Consider the following 21,703-nt stretch of genomic DNA (forward strand, 5'->3'; position numbering starts at 1 on the left):
TCCTATAAAATTGGTCCCAGAATGTATGTCTCAGACTTAGGTAGGGTAATCAAATTGTGAGCCCCATTAGGGACAGGAAATTAAGTGAATGTTGATAGAGATGAGTGAATTTTAAATTCATTTCGGATTTGATTCGGTCGAACCAGCCATCAGATTTGATACTGTCTGAATAAATTTGTCGTGAATTTAAAGTGCCCCCCCCCCCCCCCCCCCCGTTGCCCTGAAAAGTTGTGTGTGACATTCTAGGACTGTATCCAACCCCTTTGAAGCTCCTTAAGGCCAAGAAAGCATTAGTAATGTCAAAGTGACAGCAACATTTAGGGCTATGGGTAAACGGATGGTAGCCGATGGTAACAGCCTGTTTAAAAACACACTGCACTGTCATCTTTGTTATGCTTTTTAAAAATTAAAAAACGTAGAATGGAGACATACTGAAGTATAGCGACATGCTTAACGCAGACTAATACGCCAATTTTTGGTGGCGCTATTATTTGCAATTAGGTGCATGCAAAACAATGAGTAATGTCACGTCTGTGGTTTGTATCAGCAGGGAGTGGCATGCTGTCAGCACCAGAATTTTAATTTAATTTAGATTAAATATTAAGATATTTATTTTGAAAAAAAATAGTAAATTTGACAGACTGAAGTATAACGGCACTGTATAAATGCTTGACGCAGAACAATGTACCAATTTTTGGTGGCACTATTAGATATATGCAAAACAATGAGTGACGTCATGTCCATGACATCTGTTTTAGAAGGCAACGGCATGCTGTCAGTACCAGGATTAAATTATTGAAGAAGATTTGTGAATGATGTGAGGAAAATTGGTGATTCACAAAAGAATGTAATTGTATAGCTGCAGCGGCACTCACTCACAGCAATGGCTGCCTATGCCTGCCTAACTAGCTAACTAACTAACTAACTAACTAACTAACTAACTAACACACTGACACTAATTCGCTATCTATCTGCAGCAGCATTTCCTAGTTGGGAAGTTTAAAGCGACTATAACTCATACGACACATATGTCATCCACTTAAGTCATCAGGGACTCACACCTTTACTCCCAATGATAGGCTGCGCTAGAGGGCTGTCTGCAATGCATTATGGGGAAGTCTGCCAGGCTGCTTCCGAGGTTGTGTGATCCTTCTTCTCTGTCTTCTTGTCATCTTCTGATCTGTAAAATGGCTCTGCAGGACAAATTCCAATTAGTGTAGAATCGATTCGCTCATTTCTATAAATGATTTAAGTACAGTGCTACAGAATATGTTGGTGCTTTATAAGTAACGAGAAATAAATAAAAGAAAAATTTGCAATCGTACCTCAGCTATGGAGGATGTTAGTATGGTTGTTTGGAGTGTTTCTGGGTGTTCTGTTTAAATGTCAACTATAGTAGAGGAAAAGGGTCTAGCAGGGTTGCCAACCTCCACTTCAGTAATTTCTAGGCGAATTCACAGACAGATTCAAATTTTCACGGACATATTACAAAATCATTGCCTGTGCAGTGTGCTAAGAGTGACTCACCAATCACAGCTCCGCTTCTAGCTTTCCTAAACTAACTTAGGTGATGTTTTCTCTATTTAGACTCGTTGACTTTCCCTTTTTTTCTCCATCCGGCCCAGACGACTGTGACGACTTATTCCAGCCACGACTCATCTCTGCATAATTTGTCACACAGACATGTTGGTGTCTCGCTTTTCCAGCATCCTTCCCACCTATACCTCATCCTCTAAACAACCTCATAATCCACAGTGCCCCAGATGGTAATAATGATCCCTCAGCGCTCGACACAATAAAAGTGCCCCCTCAGTAACCGTGCCCCCACACAGTAATAATGCCCCAGTTGAGCCCCCTGTATATAGCCCAACACACACAGCCCCCCTAGTAATTAGTGCCACCAGCCCCCCTTGTACTTAGTGCCACACTGCCCCCTTGTACTTAGTGCCCCACAGCCCCCCTTTGTACTTAGTGCCACACAGCCACTCTTTGTACTTAGTGCCATACAGCCCCCCTTGAACTTAGTGCCACACAGCTCCCCTTGTACTTCGTGCCACACAGACCACCTTGAAATTAGTGCCACACAGCCCCCCCCCTTGTACTTAGTGACACACAGTCCCCAGAGCGGAGAGCGGTAGCGGTAGCCTACCGCTACCACTCTCCACTCTACCTGACGTGACTCACCATTAGGAGCAGGTCATGCGGCGGCGGTCTTAGTGAGGTCAGTGCCGGCCCAGGAGTGGACCAGTCTAGTCACCTGACCTGAGTCACCTGACCTCACGTCACTGACGTCAGGTGACTGGACTGGTCCACTCCTGGCACCGACCTCACTCAGACTGTCATTCACTTGGTAGCAGCCTGCATATTTTCATATTCCGCAGAGGTCAAGCATAATCTGAAAATATACCAGCGGCCTACTCTTCCCTTTGATCTGTGCATGTACATTTGGTGCATGCGCAGAGCAACGTTTCGGGAAAATGAGTAAATATCCCGGACGGTGCTTTTTTCCGCCAGACGCTACGGATGGCAGAAAAAAACACCCTTTTTTGCAGACTGTCCATAAATTTATGGACGGTTGGCAACTCTGTATGAGAGGACTATGTATTCCACTGCAAGAGATTATCTTCAAAGATGTTGTTTCAACAAGATATCATAGTGTGGTTCCCCAGTCAGGACCTCCCTATTTGAGGCAGAATTAGGACCTATGTAATACTGAATTTACTCTGTGTGAAATACATGGTCGACTGCATCTTTAGAAGCTGAATAAAGACAGTGTAGACCACCAACTCCTACTCGGTATGCTCCATTCTATTGGCATTGGGAACTGCTCTCTCTTTGTTTTCTTCCTATCTCTCTGATCCCTCATTCAGGTATCATTTATTGGCTCTATAACTACTCCTCTCCTTGCAGTTGGAGTTCCTCAGGGATCAGTCCTAGGTCCTATCCTCTGTACACAGCCCCTATTGGAAAATCTATCAGCAGATCTGGTTTCTAGTACCATCTACACTGATGACACCAAATTATATACCTCTTCCACTGATATCCCCCCTGCACTACTACAAAACACAAGTGGCTGTCTGTCAGCTATCTATACACTCACGTCCTCTCTCTAGCTGAAACTGAGACTTTCAAAAATTTAGCTCCTTGTGATTCCACCATCTAGTAACCTACCTAAACCTGATGTCTCCATCTTAGTGTATGGTACTACCATAACTCCTAGGCAGCATGTTTCTTGGGGTTATGTTCAACTCAGATCTTTCCTAACCTATTACTTTTACAAAGCTCTTCAGAAATCTACACCTCCTTACTGTACATCTCCCTCCTCATCTGTCTACCACCCTACCCAGACTAACATCCTTCATAATCCAAACCACCCACTCCCATCTCCCAAGATTTTTCTCGTGCTGCACCAGTCCTCTGGAATGTGCTACTCCAGACAATCAGGTTAGTTCCCAACATCCACAGTATTAAAGGGAATGTGTTGCGAGTTTTTTTTTTTTTTAATTGAACAGTTAGTGTAAAAATTATTAAACATTGTTCTTACTTTTTTTCACTAGTCAGGAAATATTATAAATTAGATTCTAATTTATAACACTTCCCAGTGCTGGTCACTAGATGGAGCAATTCCCAAAATGGCAGCATTGCATGTGGTAAAGCAACCACATTGCTTTATGCTGCAAAATTTGGGAAAACTCACTCGCTCTAGTGAGCTCTCAGAATCCCCCCCTCCTTTATCCTGGCTAGTGCCGGGAGAAACGAGGGGATTGAACGGTCAAACCTCCTACACTGTGCGTCGCAATTTTTTGAGCTAACACACAGTGTAGTAGGTTAACATACACTAGTAAACACCCAGTAAAACACGAACATACATAGAAATAACTTACCTGCTCCAGTCGCCGCCGCTCCCTCCGGTCCATCCGCTCCGTCTGCTACTGCCGCTCCAAGTGCACAAGTCCGGAAGCCGCGACCGGAAGTAGTAATCTTACTGTCCGGCCTCGACTTCCGGTCTACAGGAAAATGGCGCCGGACTGCGCACAGTTCAACTTGGACTGTGTGGGAGCGGCGCATGCGCCGTTCCCACACAGACGGCGTACAGCATAGTGAATGGAACGGGCCCCGTTCGCATTCACTATGGGACTGTAGCTGCCGTATTCCAAGTCTGTATGTGTCGTTAATCGACACATACAGAAATGGAAAAAAAAATGGCAGCCCCCATAGGGAAGAAAAAGTTCAAAAATAAAAAAAAGTAAAACACAAACACACAAATAAATATAAAAGTTTTTAATAAAACACTAAAATCAATTTTTTTTTCGTGACACTGTTCCTTTAAGCGTGCCCTGAAAACACATCTTTTTAGACAGGCCTATAACATTCCCTAATCTAACTCCTTTGCTTTACCTCCCACCATGGACAGTCCTCAGAACCTGATCCCTTTTCTCAACCATATAACCCACACTAATGAACTTTACATCTATCATACACAGATACTGCCTGGTGACTGGCTCATGCAGCTTTATGTATACTACTATATTTTTTTTTATAAAAGACGGCTGGACCATTGTACAAAACAAGCACTTTTTACATTTTGTGTCACCTCTTATTTGCTCATAGATTGTAAGTTCTTGCGAACGTCTCTCTCTTCTCAAATATAAATTGTTAATTCGTTTTGTCACTATGTAATGTCTGATTTTGTCTGTACATGTTCCCTCTGAATTGTTAAGTGCTGCAAAATATGTTGGCGCTACATATTCTATTATTATTATTATCATCACTAATATTAAAGAAGCACTCCACTTTATTTTTTTATTGCACCCTCCGTTTGTACATTGGTGTGTCAGTGGGGTGCTGTGTACAAAAACACTTACCGATCCCCGCATCTTGGCGGTTTTCGGGTCCAACACCGCTCACGTGATCTTCATCCTGACCTGGTCTGGAATTGCTGCTTTTCAGAAAACCGGAAGTCAGGCTCTCAATGCATTCCTATGGAGCCTCGTTCTGGCTCCCATAGTAATGCATTGAGAGCCTGAGTTCTGGTTTATTCAAAAGCACAGTAACTCTAGTCAAGTCAGAGGGAAGATCACGTGAGCGGCGCTGGACCCGAAAAATACAAGATGTGGGGATCAGTAAGTATTTTTGCACACAGCACCCCACTGAAACAACAATGTACAAATGGAGGGGGCAATAAAAAAAATAAAGTGGAGTACTTCATTAAGTTTAACCCCTTCCCACTGCAGCCACTTTTGACCTTCCTGACTGAGCCTTATTTCTCAAATCTGACATATCTCTCTTTATGTGGTAATAACTTTGGAATGCTTTTACCTATCCAAGCGGTTCTGAGATTATTTTCTCGTGACACATTGGACTTTATGTTACTGTTAAAATTTGGTTGATACATTCAGTATTTAATTGTGAAAAACACAAAAATCTAGCCAAAAATTGCTAAAATTTGCATTTTTAGCAATTTTAATGTATCTGCTTGGAAAACAAACAGATATACCACACCTAATAGTTGCTAATTAATGTTGCCTTTATGGCTACTTTAGGTTTGCTTTGTTTTTTGAATATCCTTTTATTTTTCTAGGACATTACAAGGCTTAGAACTTTAGTAGACATTTCTCACTTTTTCAAGAAAAGTTCAAAAGGCTATTTTTTCAGGTACCTGTTCAGTTGCAAAGTGGCTTTGAGAGGCCCATACAATACAGAACTGCATAAATCACCCCATTTTAAAAACTGCACCCCTCAAAGTATTAAAAACAGCATTTAGAAAGTTTCTTAACGCTTTAGGTGTTTCACAAGAATTAAAGCAATGTAGAGGTGAAATTTCCAAATTTCATTTTTTTTGCAGAAATTCATTTTTAATTCAGTTTTTTTTTCTGTAACACAGAGGGTTTTACCAGAGCAACGTAATATTTATTGCCCTGATTCTGCAGTTTTTAGAAATATCCCAGACAATTCCCTAGTGTGCTAATGGACTGAAGCACTGGCCTCAGAATTAAAGGAGCACCTAGAGGATTTTGGGGCTTTTTTTTATTAGATTATATTTTAGGCACCATGTCAGGTTTGAAGTGGTCTTGTGATGCCAAAACAAAGGAAACACCCCAAAAAAGACACCATTTTGGAAACTACACCCCACAAGGAATTCATCTAGGGGTGTGGTGAGCATTTTGACCCCACAGGTTTTTCAAAGATTTTATCAGAATTGGATGTGAAAATAAAAAAGAAAAAGCCCCCCCAACATTCATAGAGCAACTTCTCCAGAGTATGTAAATACCCCATATGTGGTCATAAACTGTTGCTTCTGCACATGGCAGGGCTTAGAAGGGAAAGCGTGCCATTTGGCTTTTGGAGCACAAATTTTGCTGGATTGGTTTCTTGACACCAAGTCACTTTTGCAAAGCCCCTGTGGGAGCAGTACAGTGAAATCTCCCCAAAAGTGACTCAATTTAGGAAACTACACCCCTTGAGAAATTCATCTAGGGGTGTTGTGAGCATTTTGACCCCACAGGTGTTTCATAGTTTTTATTAGAATTGGGCAGTGAAAATAAAGAAAAAAATTTTTTTTTAATAAGATGTAGCTTTTAGCTCAAAATTTATTCATTTTTTCAACAAATAAAGGAAAATAAGAACCCCAACATTTGTAAAGCAACTTCTCCAGAGTACAGAAATACCTCATATGTGGTAATGAACTGCTGTTTAGGGACAAGGCAGAGCTCAGAAGAGAAGGAGCGCCATTTGGCTTTTGGAGCGGAAATTTTGCTGGATTGGTTTCTTGACATCATGTCGCATTTGCAAAGCCCCTGTGGGACCAGTACAGTGAAAACACCCCAAAAGTGAATAAATTTAGGAAAGTACACCCCTTGAGGAATTCATCTAGGGATGTAGTGAGCATTTTTACCCCACAGGTGTTTCATAGTTTTTATTGGAATTGGGCAGTGAAAAGAAAAAAAGAAAAACAATTGTAAAGCAACTTCTCCAGAGTACGGAACTACCTCATATGTGGTCATAAACTGCTGTTTAGGGACATGGCAGAGCTTAGAAGAGAAGGAGCGCCATTTGGCTTTTGGAGCAAAGATTTTGCTGGATTGGTTTCTTGGCACCATGTCGCTTTTGCAAAGCCCCTGTGGGACCAAAGCAGTAAAAACTCCCCAAAAGTGACTCCATTTGGGAAAATACACCCTTTGAGGAATTCATCTAGAGGTGTAGTGAGCATTTTGACTCCACAGGTGTTTCATAGGTTTTATTAGAATTGGGCAGTGAAAATAAAAATAGGTTTTTTTTCCAATAAGACATAGTTTTAGCTCAAAATTTTTCATTTTCTCAACAAATAAAAGGCAAAAAAGCACAAACATTTGTAAAGCAATTTCTCCCGAGTACGGCAATACCCCATATGTGGTCATAAACTGCTGTTTGAGCACACGGTAGGGCTTAGACGGGAAGAAGTGCCATTTGGCTTTTGGAGTGCAGATTTAGCTGGATTGGTATCTGGGCGCTATGTCGTATTTGCAAAGCCCCTGTGGGACCACAACAGTGGAAAGCCCCCAGACGTGTCATCATTTTGGAAACTACACCCCTCAAGGTATTCACGTAGGGGTGTAGTAAGCATGTTAAAACCGCATGTGTTTTCCAGAAATTAGTGTACACTCGATGTTGCGGAGTGAAAATGGCAATTTTTCCATAGATATGCCAATATGTGGTGCCCAGCTTGTGCGACTGTGAATAGACAGCTCTCTAATTATTATGCTGTGTTTCCCAGTTTTAGAAACACACTACATGTGGCCATAATCTTTTGCCCGGACGATCGACAGGGCTCAGAAGTGAAAGAGTACCAAGCGAAATTGAGGCCTAATTTGACGACTTATATAGTATTGAATCACAACTGCAGTGCTCTGATGTGAAATAATAAATGAAACCCCTGAGAAGTGAGCCCATTTTGGAAACTACACCCCTCAAGGCATTTATTAAGTGGTGTAGTGAGAATTTTCACCCACAGGTCTTCTCCATAAAGGATTGCGCTGTGGATGGTGAAAAGTAAAGATTGCAATTTTTCCCTAGACATGCCAATTCAGTGGCAAATATGTCATGCACAGCTTGTGCCACTGGAGACACACACCCCTAAAAAAAAAAAACATAAGGGGGACGTGGCTAACAACAGACCAGGACAGACGCATCTGGGGTGAGCTCCTGAGTCTCACGACACATCCAGGTCCATCTAACCCTTCACACAGCAGATTCCCCAGTGTTGCAGACATTTCTGCAACCAGCAGCACCAACTGAGCATTTAGAACTTAAAATCGGCTCTGAATTTTTAGATTCGCGGCCTACTTTTTGGGTCCTGAAGCCGGGGCCTCAATTTGGAAGCTCCGCCGTGGGCGCGGCCCGTGCATCTCGTTCTAACCTCTACAAAAACGGCCCTGACTGTCATCAGAGGCCGTTCGCCACAGCTGGAGGCACTTTGGAGCAGCCTTGGACCGCTTTGATGCAGGTTACAGCCTGCGGCCTACTAACACCGCCGGAGTCGCGGCCTCAATTTTAAAGGGCCGACCGGAGAGCACTGGACATCGGAAATGCAGGTGAGGGACAAGCCACACATATTGCTTGCTGAACATACCTTCTCCCTGCTTTCCACCCTCAGGTCATTCAGAGCAACACAGCAGAGGTATTGATTGTATGGCTGTGGCAACCTGGTGTGTGCATCTGGCTGCCCCCCTAAGGGAGAATTAAAGTGAAGGGCCCAGGGTTGCTAAAGAGATATCTGGCAGAGATTAAAACACCATATAACAGAAAAGGCACTATATAAAGCAAAGCAGCTTCATCACATTTACAAGATTAAAGCATTGTGACTCATTTTCATATAAAGCATTTCAGACCCATTTTAAGCAGAAGCAGTTCATACACTATAACTTCTTAAAGGAGAACATGCACAGTTTTTCTGCATAACACCATTGTTATTTAAGACTGCCAATCGTTTACTATGAATATTTCTTTCAATACTAAGGGTCTGTTCACATCACCATTCATTTCCGTTCCGGGGTTCCGTCGGAGGTGTCCGTCGGGTGAACCCCGCAACGGAAAGTGAAAGTGAAAGCACAGCTTCCGTTTCAGTCACCATTGATCTCAATGGTGACGGAAACATCGCTAATGCTTTCCGTTCGTCACCATTCCGGCAGGTTTCCGGTTTTCCGACGAAATCAATAGCGGAGTCGACTCTGATACAGTAACACAGGTACAACAGCGTTCCACAGACTTGGACAGCTCGCTTTCTAACATTACGACTACCTTGCAATCTCATTCTACTGTGCTGACTGATCTCACACTGCATATTGATGACTTGGAAAATCGGGGCCGCCGCAACAATATCAAAATACGTGGCTTGCCAAAGTCGGTGGGTAATGATGAATTGTGGCGTTCTGTCTCTGCTTTATTTTGCAAAATGTTGGATTTAACTGATGAGGATGACCTGGAGCTCGACAGAGTCCATAGGATCTATAGCCCCAGGTTGCAGGACCGGAATAGGAGTGGCCCACGTGATGTGCTTTGCTGCATTCACTTTTACCAACAAAAATAAGCTCTTCTCCGAAAGGCGTGGAATGTGAATCCCATTCCACACGCAGGACGACTGTCACTTTGCTCCCAGATGTGTCACGTCGCACTCTTAATATGCGACGCATGGTGAAACCCTTGCTGGATAAGACCGGTGAGGCGGGTGGATCTTACCGTTGGGGCCATCCTTTCCATATCATTCTACGGAAAGGGGGTGCAGAATTTGCTCCGGAAGACCTACAGGAGGTCTTTGTCTTTTGGGAACAGATCCCGTTCCAATCCCGAACTCGACAATCCCTGGTCTTTTTCTGCGTCCGAATGGGGATAGACCACTGAACCTTCCGGCACCCGATTACGCCTCCCACGGCCTGACCTTGTCCTCCCCCTCCTGGATTTGACGGGACTTTGTGAGTACTCTGTGGTCCCATCCCTGGACTGGGTTCTTGTTTTTTCTCCAATAGCGTTCTCTAAATGATGGGAGGATGGGGATTTTGTGCTCAGGACATACATGGATTTACACGTTTCTACCTGCCCTGTTTATTTCAACTGGTTTACAGTGTGACATGTAGGGGTTTGTATAATCTTAGCTTACAGGGTTTCATAAGCTATCTCTCTCGGCCACTTGGAGCCTCGTTGTCCAATATGTTAGGGCTGGGGCTTATATACTAATGTGTATTCATGGGATTTGTTTTTCTACTGCACTGTGTCAGCCGCCTTACCTTCCGGGAGGCTCCATCTTCTCTCCCCCCCTATTCCCGCAATTTCCTTTCCCTCCCTATCCCCTCCCCCCCTCCTTCCTTCCTTCCTTTCATCTTTTTTTTTCCCTCCCAACCCCTCTATTTCCCGGACTGGTGTCCTGGCTCATTCCTGTGTCTCCCACTCCCCCCCCCTTTTTTGGTATGCGCAATGTATATTCCTTATTTATTTCTATTTTATGTCATTTTGGTTCATTATGTCTCTTTGATGCAGTATACTTCTTATGGCACTGTGCCTTGGTCTCCTGCTGGAGCACCTTGCTTTGCTCTTTCCTTTTACGTTCCCACGCAATTGTGGTCGGACACTGCCCAGCCGCTTTATTGCTGCTGGACAGTCTCTGTCCTTACGGTTTTCCCATTATGTCCTTATAGGACTACTCTTGGTTCTTTTTCTTTCTCCTCTTTCCTTTTTCTTTTCGCTTTTTCTCCTCTATTATCTCCTGTGGTATGGGAAACTCATAAATGCTTTATCCAAGGCACTTTCATTAAACATGGTGCCCGGCTCAAGCGCTCGAGGAATGCTCATTTCACAGACTTTCTATCCAAGATCGGCGCTCTAGAGAAAGCTCATAAACGATCCCTTGCGCTTCAAACTAAAGTTGAACTTTGCACACTACGGGAACAACTTAAAAGCTTATCTCTTTCTCACGCGAAGGCTTCCCTGGCCAGATGTTGCCGCCATTTCTTCGAGTTTGGAAGACTTTGGCGCGGGCTCTGCGCGTACAGAGAGCACGCTCGTTTATTCCTCTCATCTCGGATGAACGGGGTCACAAACATGCCCTTTTCTCACTTATTGCAGAAACATTCCAGGCTTATTATGCTAAGCTTTATAAGATTACTCAGCCCCTTCAATCACAGGCCCTTAAAGAGTGCAAACTCTCCATAGATAATTATCTGCAACGGGCCAGCCTTCCCACCCTTCTCCAGGACTCTGTTTCAATTTTGGAAGAACCTATCACACTTCCCGAGCTCGAACTCGCCGTTAAAGATTCTCGAACGGGTAGAGCCCCAGGCCCAGACGGACTTACATTAGCCTACCACAAAACATTTATGCCAGACCTTAAAGGGAATGTGTTGCCAGCAAAACCTTTTTTTTTTTTTTTAGTTAAACAATTAGTGTGTAGGTGATTAAACATTGTTCTAATTTTTTTTTTTTTTTTCACGAGTCAGAAAATATTATAAATTGGATTCAATTGGATTCTAATTTATAATATTTTACATTGCTGGTCACTAGATGGAGCCATTCCCAAAATTGCAGCATTGCATGTGGTAAAGCAACCACATTGCTTTATGCCTCAAAATTGGGTAAAAATCCCTCGCTCTAGTGAGCTCTCAGAATCCCCCCCTCCTTTATCCTGGCTAGTGCCGGGAGAAACGAGGGGTTTGAACGGTCTAACCTCCTACACTGTGTGTCGCCATTTTTTGAGCTAACACACAGTGTAGTAGGTTTACATACAGTAGTAAACACACACTGAAACACAAACATACATAGAAATCCCTTACCTGCTCCAGTCGCCGCCGCTCCCTCCGGTCCATCCGCTCCGTCTGCTGCCGCTGCTCCATGTGCAGAAGTCCGGAAGCCGCGACCGGAAGTAGTAATATTACTGTCTGGCCGCGACTTCCGGTCCACAGGAAAATGGCGCCGGACGGCGCGCATTTCAAATTGAACTGTGTGGGAGCGGTGCATGCGCCGTTCCCACACAGCGGCGTACATGATAGTGGATGGAAGGGGCCCCGTTCGCAGTCCCTATGGGACTGGAGCTGCCGTATTCCATGTCTGTATGTGTCGTTAATCGACACATACAGAAATGGAAAAAAAATGGCAGCCCCCATAGGGAAGAAAAAGTGTAAAAATAAAAAAAAGTAACACACAAACACACAAATTATTCCAAACGTTTTTAATAAAGCACTAACATCTTTAACATATTAAAAAACATTTTGTGGTGACACTGTTCCTTTAAGACTCATTTTCTCTCAAGGAGAGAGGGTATACCCTACCACGGGGAAGGGATGCACCAGGAATCAATTCGATAGGGCAGTCATACGCCCAATGTGGGGGCAACGTCTCCGCCTCCCTCTTGCTGAAGACGTCCGAAAAGGCAGCATAATGACCCGGCAATCCTGCCAATGACCGAGGCAGAGAAGGCTGAACCGAACTAATCTGCACCAGGCATCGACCTTGACACTCAGGGCGCCACTGGAGAACCCCCTCCAGAATTCCAGTCCAGAACTGGGGCATGCAGTCGGAGCCGAGGCAGGCCCAGCAACACAGGTTTAACAGCTTTGGGCAGGACATAGAATGACAGAAGTTTGGAGTGTAGGGCTCCCACTTGGAGCCTCAGCGGCTTGGTCACAGCTATAACAGGGTCTGGCAGAGGTAGTCCATTCACTGAGGCAACTGTCAACGGGCTCTCCAGAGGGGAGGTGGGTAATTGCAGAAGGTCCACCAGATCTCTGCGGATGAAATTAGCAGCGGTTCCAGAGTCTAGATACCTGATGCGTTTTCTCTCCCGACACTATGGACAATTTAGATGGAAGTCCATCTTCACCCAAGGTTGTCACTCCTAGCAACCCTAGGTTTTGGTATTTTTGGGGGCACAGGCGCACAAGATGGCCATCAAGACCGCAATAAAGACAGAGTCCAGATGTGCGTCTGCGTTGTCTATCTTGGGTAGATAACATATACTTATTACCGACTTCTTAGGAGGATCGACATCTGGGGACAGCAGGGGTTGCTGCAAAGTAGGGACCAGACTAGGAAGGGCTCCCTCCCGTTGAACCTCTTGGAGGCATTCACGGATCCGTATATCAATCCGGGCAGACAGAAGGATGAGGTCATCCAGGGTAGACGGCAGATCCCGGGCGGCAAGTTCGTCTTTAATTCTGGAAGATAGTCCATGCCAGAATGCAGCCACCAGAGCCTCATTGTTCCATAACAGTTTTCCCGCCAGGGTGCGTAAGTGGATGGCGTACTCACTCACGGAGGTGTCTCATTGGCGCAGGTTAATCAAAGAGGCCGCTGCAGATGAGACCCGTCCAGGCTCCTCAAACACCATGTAAAAAGTCCGGAGGAAGGCAGGGAAGTCACGGGTCTCTGGTCCTTGTCTCTCCCAGATAGGGTTCGCCCATGCAAGAGCCTTGCCAGTGAGGAGAGAGATGATAAAAGCGACCCTGGCACCATCAGTCAAAAATGTTCTACTATACAGGCTGAAGTGGATCTGGCATTGATTAAGAAAACCATGACAGGTACTTGCTTCTCCATCATAGCGGTCAGGAAGTGGCAAAGAAACACATGGGTCAATACTGCCAAGAGGTGTAGTCTGAGGATCGACATTGCCAGGAGTTGTAGGAGGAGGAATGGCAGCTTGTGCCTCCTGCCGACGTGCAAGAATGTTCAATGCCTGGAGGAGTTGGTCCTGTCGAGACCGGAGGTCCAGCATATCTGCCCGCATTTCTTGTGACGTCGTCATAGTCTTGAATCGACTAGCGGGGTCCATGGCCTGAGCGTACTGTCACGAAGGGTCTGTGGACCCACTAGGCCATTCCGCCTTGGTGGTAATGCAGCTGGCCAACAGGGAGCAGGTGAGAGTCTATAGGTACCTGTGGCAGCTCAGACAGCAGGAGGGCAGGCTCGGCTGGAACTAGGTAGCAGGCGGACGTCAGGCGAGGTGAAGCAGGTCAGAGGTGGATACAGCACGGCACGACTTTGGCACAGCTCAGTGCTAGACCAGGAATGTATGGATTGCTAGGAACACGAACTGGAAACAGGTATAGGGACAGGGACTGGAACAGGAAACACACTAGGAGGCCATCACATAAACAAACTAGGGAACACAACAACGCTCAGGCATAAAGCCAGGGTACTCATGGGTCAAAGTTCATTAACGAGGTCCGGTGCGTGCGCTGCCCCTTTAAGAGCGGGCACGAGCGTGCGCGCGCACCCTACGGGATCCGGCTGAGATGAGTGGATGCGAGCACTGGCGTCTCCTGAGGAGGAGGCTGGGGCCAGCGCTTGCCGACTCCTGGCTGCAGCTGTCAGGGGGAGTTTGGAGCTGACAGCCCGCAGCTACAGACATTACAACCTGTAGTTTTTATTTGTACCATTTTGGGGTACATGTGACTTTTTGAGCACTTTTTATCCTTTTTTTTGGGAGGCAAGATGACCAAAAAACACACGTTATTAATTACAGGTTAACTTTATTCTGCCAGTACGATTCCGGCAATACCAAATTTATAGCACTTTTTTATGTTTTACAATTTATTTCACAATAAAATTACTTTTTAAAAAAAAAATGTATGTTCTGAGAGCCATAACATTTAAATGTTTTCGTCGACGGAGCTGTATGAGGGCTTCTTTTTTGCGAGATGAGCTATAGTTTTTATAGGTATCATTTTTGCATACTCTCTGATCTTTTTATTCCAATTTTTGGAAGCCAAAGTGATAAAAAAAACAGCAATTCTAGCATTGTATGTTAGTTTTTTTTATGGCGTTCACAACGTGAGATAAATAACAATATTTTTATAGTTCAGGCCGTTATGTATGGTTCATTTAATTTTTTTAATAATAAAGGACTTTATAAGGGAAAATGGTAGTTTGTGATTTATTTTATTACTTGAAACTTTTAATTTATTTTGTAAAACTTTTTTTTACACTTTTTTTACACTTTTTTTTATTCCACTAGGGGACTTGAAGGTCCAATTGTTTGATTGCTGTTCTAATACGCTGCACTACCTATGTAGTGCAATGTATTAGAACTGTCAGTCATTCACTAACAGCAAACCAATTAGGCTCCGCCTCTGGGTGGAGCCTAATCGGCTTCCGTAATCGGCAGAGCACGAGGCCATTGTTAGGCCTCCTGTTGCCATAGTAGCGATCGCATTGCAGGGCTGCCGATTTGCTACAAACCACTAAGATGCAGCGATCGCTTTTGATCGCTGCTTGTAAGGGGTTAATGGCAGGGATTGGAGCTAGCTCCGGTCACTGCTGTTACAGCAGGGTGTCAGCTATAACAAACGGCTGACACCCACCGCTGATGACGCCGGCCCAGCTTCTAAGCCGGCGCCATCTTGCCGTCGGCTACGGAAGCATTTTTGGCTCCCCTTTCGAGCAGGGCCTAGGAGGCCACAGTAGCCGACAGTCCAGGAGGCCAGTATTAGGCCTCCACTTGCCATTGCTAAAAACCCCTCAGATGAAGAGATCGCTATTGAGTGCAGCATTTGAGGGGTTAATCGGCCGGATCAGAGACTAGGTCCGGTCCTGGCTGTTACAGGAGGGTGTCAGCTGCAACATACAGCTGACACCAAGCGGTGATGGTGCGGGCTCAGCTCCAGCTCAGCACTATCACTTCGACATAACTGTACTGCGCATTGCAGGAACCCTTGCCGACAGTACAATGCCGTATGTATACAGCGGATGTGGGGTTAAAAAGGGTTATAATATGATAACAACACCTTTAACTTGGGCCGGATTCACATGAGCGTGTTCGGTCCGTGATATACGGTCCGTATATCGGCCGCATTTCCCGGAACCGAACACACTGCAGGGAGCCGGGCTCCTAGCATCATAGTTATCTATGACGCTCAGTGTCACTGCCTCGCTGCGGGAAAACGGTCCTGTACTGTAATCATGTTTTCAGTACGGGACAGGAGTTCCGCAGAGAGGCAGGGACACTGAGTGTCATAGATAACTATGACGCTAGGAGCCCGGCTCCCTGCAGTGTGTTCGGTTCCGGGAAATGCGGCCGACATAAGGACCATATATCACAGACCGAACACGCTCGTGTGAATCCGGCCTTAATTGTACAATTCCAGTCAAAAACAATTCTGAACTGTGTTGAGATAAAGGTGTGCTTCCAAAGTGTATTTTGGTTGTCTCACAGGCATTTTATCTGTAGGAATGCAGTCTCCTTGTGCACTAATTGAATTGGTTACAGAAGGCACTAGGGTGTAAATATGGGAGTACGGGTATGTTCACACGGCAGCGTCCGTAACGGCTGAAATTACGGGGATGTTTTCAGGAGAAAACATCCCCGTAATTTCAGCCGTAACGGCATGTGCAGGCGCTTGAACGCCGCATCCATTACGGACGTAATTGGCGCTGCTTTTCATTGGAGTCAATGAATAACGGCTCCAATTACGCCCCAAGAAGTGACAGGTCACTTCTTTGATACAGGCGTCTATTTACGCGCCGTCTTTTCACAGCGGCGCGTAAATATACGCCTCGTGTGAACAGACAAACGTCAGCCCATTGCTTTCAATGGGCAGATGTTTGTCAACGCTATCGTATCGAGGCGCATTTTTCGGACGTAATTCGGGGCAAAAACGCCCGAATTACGTCCGTAATTAGAGTGTGTGAACATACCCTAACATGAACATGGAGAAAGAAGTTTAGCAGAAACTTACGTGACTCTATAGAGACTCTATAATGGCAACTTCTTGCCCCCAACTATAGAATGAAGTTCAGCACTGAAGTGCAAATTGCTATACTAAAAAGTGAAATACTGTGCAGTATAAGAGAACAGGAACATTCTTCAGCCTAGTAAATTGTAATATTTGATTCATTTTGGCATTTTATGTATAGTCATTTTTACATACAGTAATGTGCATGCTGCACCATATTTTACAAAACTATTGGGCTATAATAAGACATATTACCGTTTCTCCCAAATATATATTTAACATTTTTTTCTTGAAAAACTTCCAAATTAATTATTTTGTACATTTGGTTTTAATACACTACATTGGGCTATAAATGAATCATAAATGAGACAATGATATTGCCAAAGTTATTTATGGACCTAGTTTTCCAACTTAGTGCAAATGTATGTCCTTTTTGTTTTGGAAGAACGATTACATGATTTCAGGAAATGCCCAAGACAGACTGTTCAAAAGTACAATACAGATGCACTGATTGGAACAATGGTATGCCCAAATCTATGGTTATTCAGGAAGAACTGAGCAATACACAGGGGTTTTCTATTAAGCTGGATGAAAAACTTTCCAACAACTGAATTTATATTACATTTAATAGGCTTTCATCTGCCTGAGAAAAGGGTCACCACCCACTCTATATAAACACTGCTTTCTGAGTATGTCTTAGTATTTAGAAATGTTACATTCCCTATCCTGTGAGGCCAAGAAACACATTCAATGTATTATTTAATATTAAAGTGTTCAGCTATGGGGTTGTAATAATAGCTTTGTGTAGTGTATATAATACATTGCTGTAGTATTACTATTATTGTTGTTATTATTATTATTTATATTTCTACCCGTTATTAGGCTGGCCTGCTTGGCTAAATTGATTAAACTAAGGATCGAATACAATAGAAAAGAGGGGTTTGAAGCCTGCTCACCACTCCTCGGTGCACGGTCCTGGTTCATCCAGACACCAACTTGATTCATTTGGATCAAATCTTAGGGTATGTGCACACGGTAGCAGGCATTTACGTCTGAAAAGACAGACTGTTTTCAGGAGAAAACAGCTGCCTCGTTTCAGACGTAATTGCTCCTCCTCGCATTTTGCGAGGCTTCTCTGACAGCCGTAAATTTTGAGCTGTGCTTCATTAAGTTCAATGAAGAACGGCTCAAATTACGTCTGAAAGAAGTGTCCTGCACTTCTTTTGACGAGGCTGCATTTTTACGCGTCGTCGTTTGACAGCTGTCAAACGACGACGCGTAAATGACAGGTTGTCAGCACAGTATGTCGGCAAACCCATTCAAATGAATGGGCAGATGTTTGCCGACGTATTGTAGCGCTATTTTCAGACGTAAAACGAGGCATAATACGCCTCGTTTACGTCTGAAAATAGGTTGTGTGAACCCAGCCTTACTGTGGGTGCACTGGGTTTTTTTAATTGATGTTTTTACCTTGTTACAAATAAAAAGGACTTCATAGCAGATAAATGCTGGTTCCACCTACTAAAAAAATTCTCTAAGGATATGTGCACACGACCTCTTTTCAGACGTAATGGAGGCGTTTAACGCCTCGAATTACGCCTGAAAAGACGGCTCCAATACGTCGGCAAACATCTGCCCATTGCTTTCAATGGGTCTTACGATGTTTTGTGCAGACGAGCTGTAATTTTACGCGTCGCTGTCTAAAGACGGCGTGTAAAATTACGCCCGCGTCAAAGAAGTGCAGGACACTTCTTGGGACGTAATTGGAGCCGTTTTTCATTGACTCCAATGAAAACCAGCTCCAATTACATCCGTAAAAGACGCCACGAAAAACGCGTGCACTTGTAAAAACGTCTGAAATTCAGGAGCTGTTTTCAGCTCTGTAATTTCAGACGTATTTGGTGTTGTCGTGTGCACATACCCTAAGGGTCAAATACAACTAATAAGACCTATACGTTTGTTTTTTCTGTCAAGAAAATGTATATACTTCAATTAAAGGTTTCTACTATCACAAGCGAATGTATCATAAAACTACAAGTAAATATAATTCGGACAAACCGCCAACTCTAAACAGGAGCCAAATACAATTTGTATAGTTCTTTCCTTAAATGACCCATAACTATCTCCTATATAATTAGCAATTTTACTCCTTTAGGCCACGTTCAGACGTGGCGGAATTGCTGTTGAATTCCACTGCGGACAGTTCGCATTGGAATTCTGCAACAGCCGTTTTTTACATTTGTTTCTCTACATTTTTAGGAAACTTAGTTCAGACATTGCGGAAAATAACTTTGCGGAAATCAGGCTGCGGTGCAGAATTTTCCCTCCACAGCATGCTCATTATGTAGCAGAGAAGCAGCGGAATTTTACTGCGGATTTCAGCCTTTGCAATGCAAAAACTGAAATCTGTGGCAAGTCCACTGTGATATCTGCAATGTCTGAATTACCTGTCAAATATGCAAATGTTGGTGCAGATTCGTTGCGTAATTGCCCCGAATCTGCAACAACATTTGCAACGGAAAAACTGCCACGTTTGAACGTGGCCTCACTCCTTTTAGCTGCATGAGAGGAAAAGTAAAAAGCATCCCTACTGCTGATGTTTAAATACCCTAATATTTTATTAGGTACCTAAAAAAAATGGAGGGACTCCTTAACTGTAGACAACCAACAAAATTGTTTCCACAAAAAGTCATATACCATTGGGTGTTATATTAATACAAAATCTATCTTTCCCCCAATCACAAAATCCTATAACCAGGATGGTCAAAAATAAGTAATACTTTATTAATTAAATTACATACAATTGATCACAATGCATAATATCAAATGGATAAAAACACCTCAACCCATAAATAACAGATGGTGGCTTAAAATGCAATTTAAGCAAAGTGTGTGATAGCTAACAAGATAATCTACAAAAATATCTTGATATGACAACCCTATATTAATAGGAACTCCTAAGTCACAAACAACTTAAAGGGACACTCCAGACAAAACTAAAACGACCCATTTGTATCATTATGATATTCCATGTGTCAGTCTCTCATCTGTCTTTCTTGCTGCTTCTATCTCTATATATCAGACTGGGATGGTTGCTTAGCAGCAGTGTGAATCAGACTCGGTGACACACTTTCTCTACTTGAGTCTATGGAGATCTCTGTGTCACCCATCACAGCCTTCAGCAGTTCCTGTACCACACTAGTTTTCCACAGGGGGGGGGGGGGGGCGGACAGAAACTTCTATCATCAGCTACCACTAGTACTTAGACAGGTTCCTGTCACACAGATAGAATGTAGAAGAATAAAGTGCAGACTCCCTGGCTGTATACTTATGGTTTCTCAGCTTATTTAGGAGAATATAGAGAGAATGATAATCAGTGTCCTCCAGCATGCGGAAATGGTGCGGTCCTTAGCTGGTCATTCTAAATTTATTTTCTTGTTACATATTGTACTTTATGTTAGTGGTAAATGTTGGTCGATAAATTCTGTGTTAATTTGTAAAAACAAACAAACACCAAAATGTATTGAAAATTTAGAAAAGTTGGCATTTTTCTAAATCATTTTTTTCTACTTGTAGGGCATTGATACCACACATAAATAGTTACTCAATAACATTTACCATATGTCTACTTTATGTTGGAATCAATTTTTAAAACCTATTTTTTTCAGAAACCAAATAAATTCTGAAGTGGCTTTGACGGGCTTATATGTTAGAAATAAATCACCCAATTTAAACTGCACCCCTTAACCCCTTCCCGCTTCTTTCAGTACTATTATGTCGAGCTGAGCGCATCATTCCCGCTCAGCTCAGTAATAGTATGTTGGCGCTTTAATCCGCCCCCCCCCCTCCCCGACACAAATAAGAACTGTGATAACTACTGTCTCATACAGCAGTTATCACAGCTCACTACACAGGGACCAATCACGGTGGTCTCTGCCGATTAACCCCTTAGATGCAGCGGTCAATAGTGACCGCCGCATCTAAGGGGTTGGAACACCATCGGCGCCCCCGGGAACACGATCGCGGGCTGCCTATGGTTGTTATGGCAACCGAAGGCCTAACAATGGCCTCCGGGTATGCCATCTGCGGAAACCTACTATGCCCTGCCAGAGGCAGGACCAAATAGGCTGCCTGTCAGTGTGAAACTGACAGGTATAATACACTGCAATACATAAGTATTTCAGTGTACTATAACAGCGAATAGACAGCTGGACCTTCAAGTCTCCAGTGTAACTAAAAAAAAAAGTTACAAAAAAGTCTTACAAAAAAAACACAAAAGAGAGACAAAATGTGCAGTGTGTTCTAAATGGGGAAAACACTGGCCACATCTGTGAAATATTATTTGTTTACCACATTATTATACCACCTTATTATAACCTGATGTACTCTGCACAGATTACATATGCCCCATGATTAGAAACTGAAATACCAGTAAAAACCCAACAGAACCACTACCAAGCAAAATCCCTCTTCAAAAGCCAAATGGCGCTCCCTCTCTTCTGAGCCCTAAAACATGAGCAAACAGCAGTTTACGTCCACATATATGTCATTACCATACCCGGGAGAACCCGCTTAACAGTTTATAAGATATTTGTCCTCAGTGGCACAAGATAGGCACAACATATTGTGCACTAAAATGGCATATCAGTGGAACATGCCTCTAGCGTGACGTTATTAAGTGAGGTATCGACAGAACTGTGTCGATACTACTGCTCGTGCACGGGCCTTTTTCGGAGAAAAAATACACTTGCATGCAAAGCAGAACTTCCGGCCGGGCAGAGGTAGGTCTTGTTCACACACTGTGTATGCGTTCTTGATGCGGTTTCTGCATCGAAAATGCGTAGAAAACACATGCTTTAAGCTTCCCATTGACATCAATGGGAAAGAGCATTTTAGTGCATACGACGTGTTTTTTGTTTAAAAAAAACGCATAAAAAAGAAGCGTCAGGTCAATTCTTGGTGTTTGAACCCTCCCCTGAAAATGTGTCAGAAATGCGCTAAATTCCCAT

General features: G+C 43.7%; 1 long non-coding RNA gene across 1 annotated transcript in view; it reads right to left on the reverse strand.

Moving 5' to 3' along the window:
- LOC142741369 (uncharacterized) overlaps positions 1-21,703 on the reverse strand; it is a 149,082-nt gene that overhangs the window by 80,049 nt on the left and 47,330 nt on the right. Inside the window, exon 2 of the long non-coding RNA XR_012881111.1 lies at positions 1,062-1,193. This is a non-coding gene — a long non-coding RNA (uncharacterized LOC142741369). The remainder of the gene's footprint in view (positions 1-1,061; positions 1,194-21,703) is intronic.

Source organism: Rhinoderma darwinii, chromosome 2 (genome assembly GCF_050947455.1).
Source record: "Rhinoderma darwinii isolate aRhiDar2 chromosome 2, aRhiDar2.hap1, whole genome shotgun sequence".
Taxonomy (NCBI): domain Eukaryota; kingdom Metazoa; phylum Chordata; class Amphibia; order Anura; family Rhinodermatidae; genus Rhinoderma; species Rhinoderma darwinii.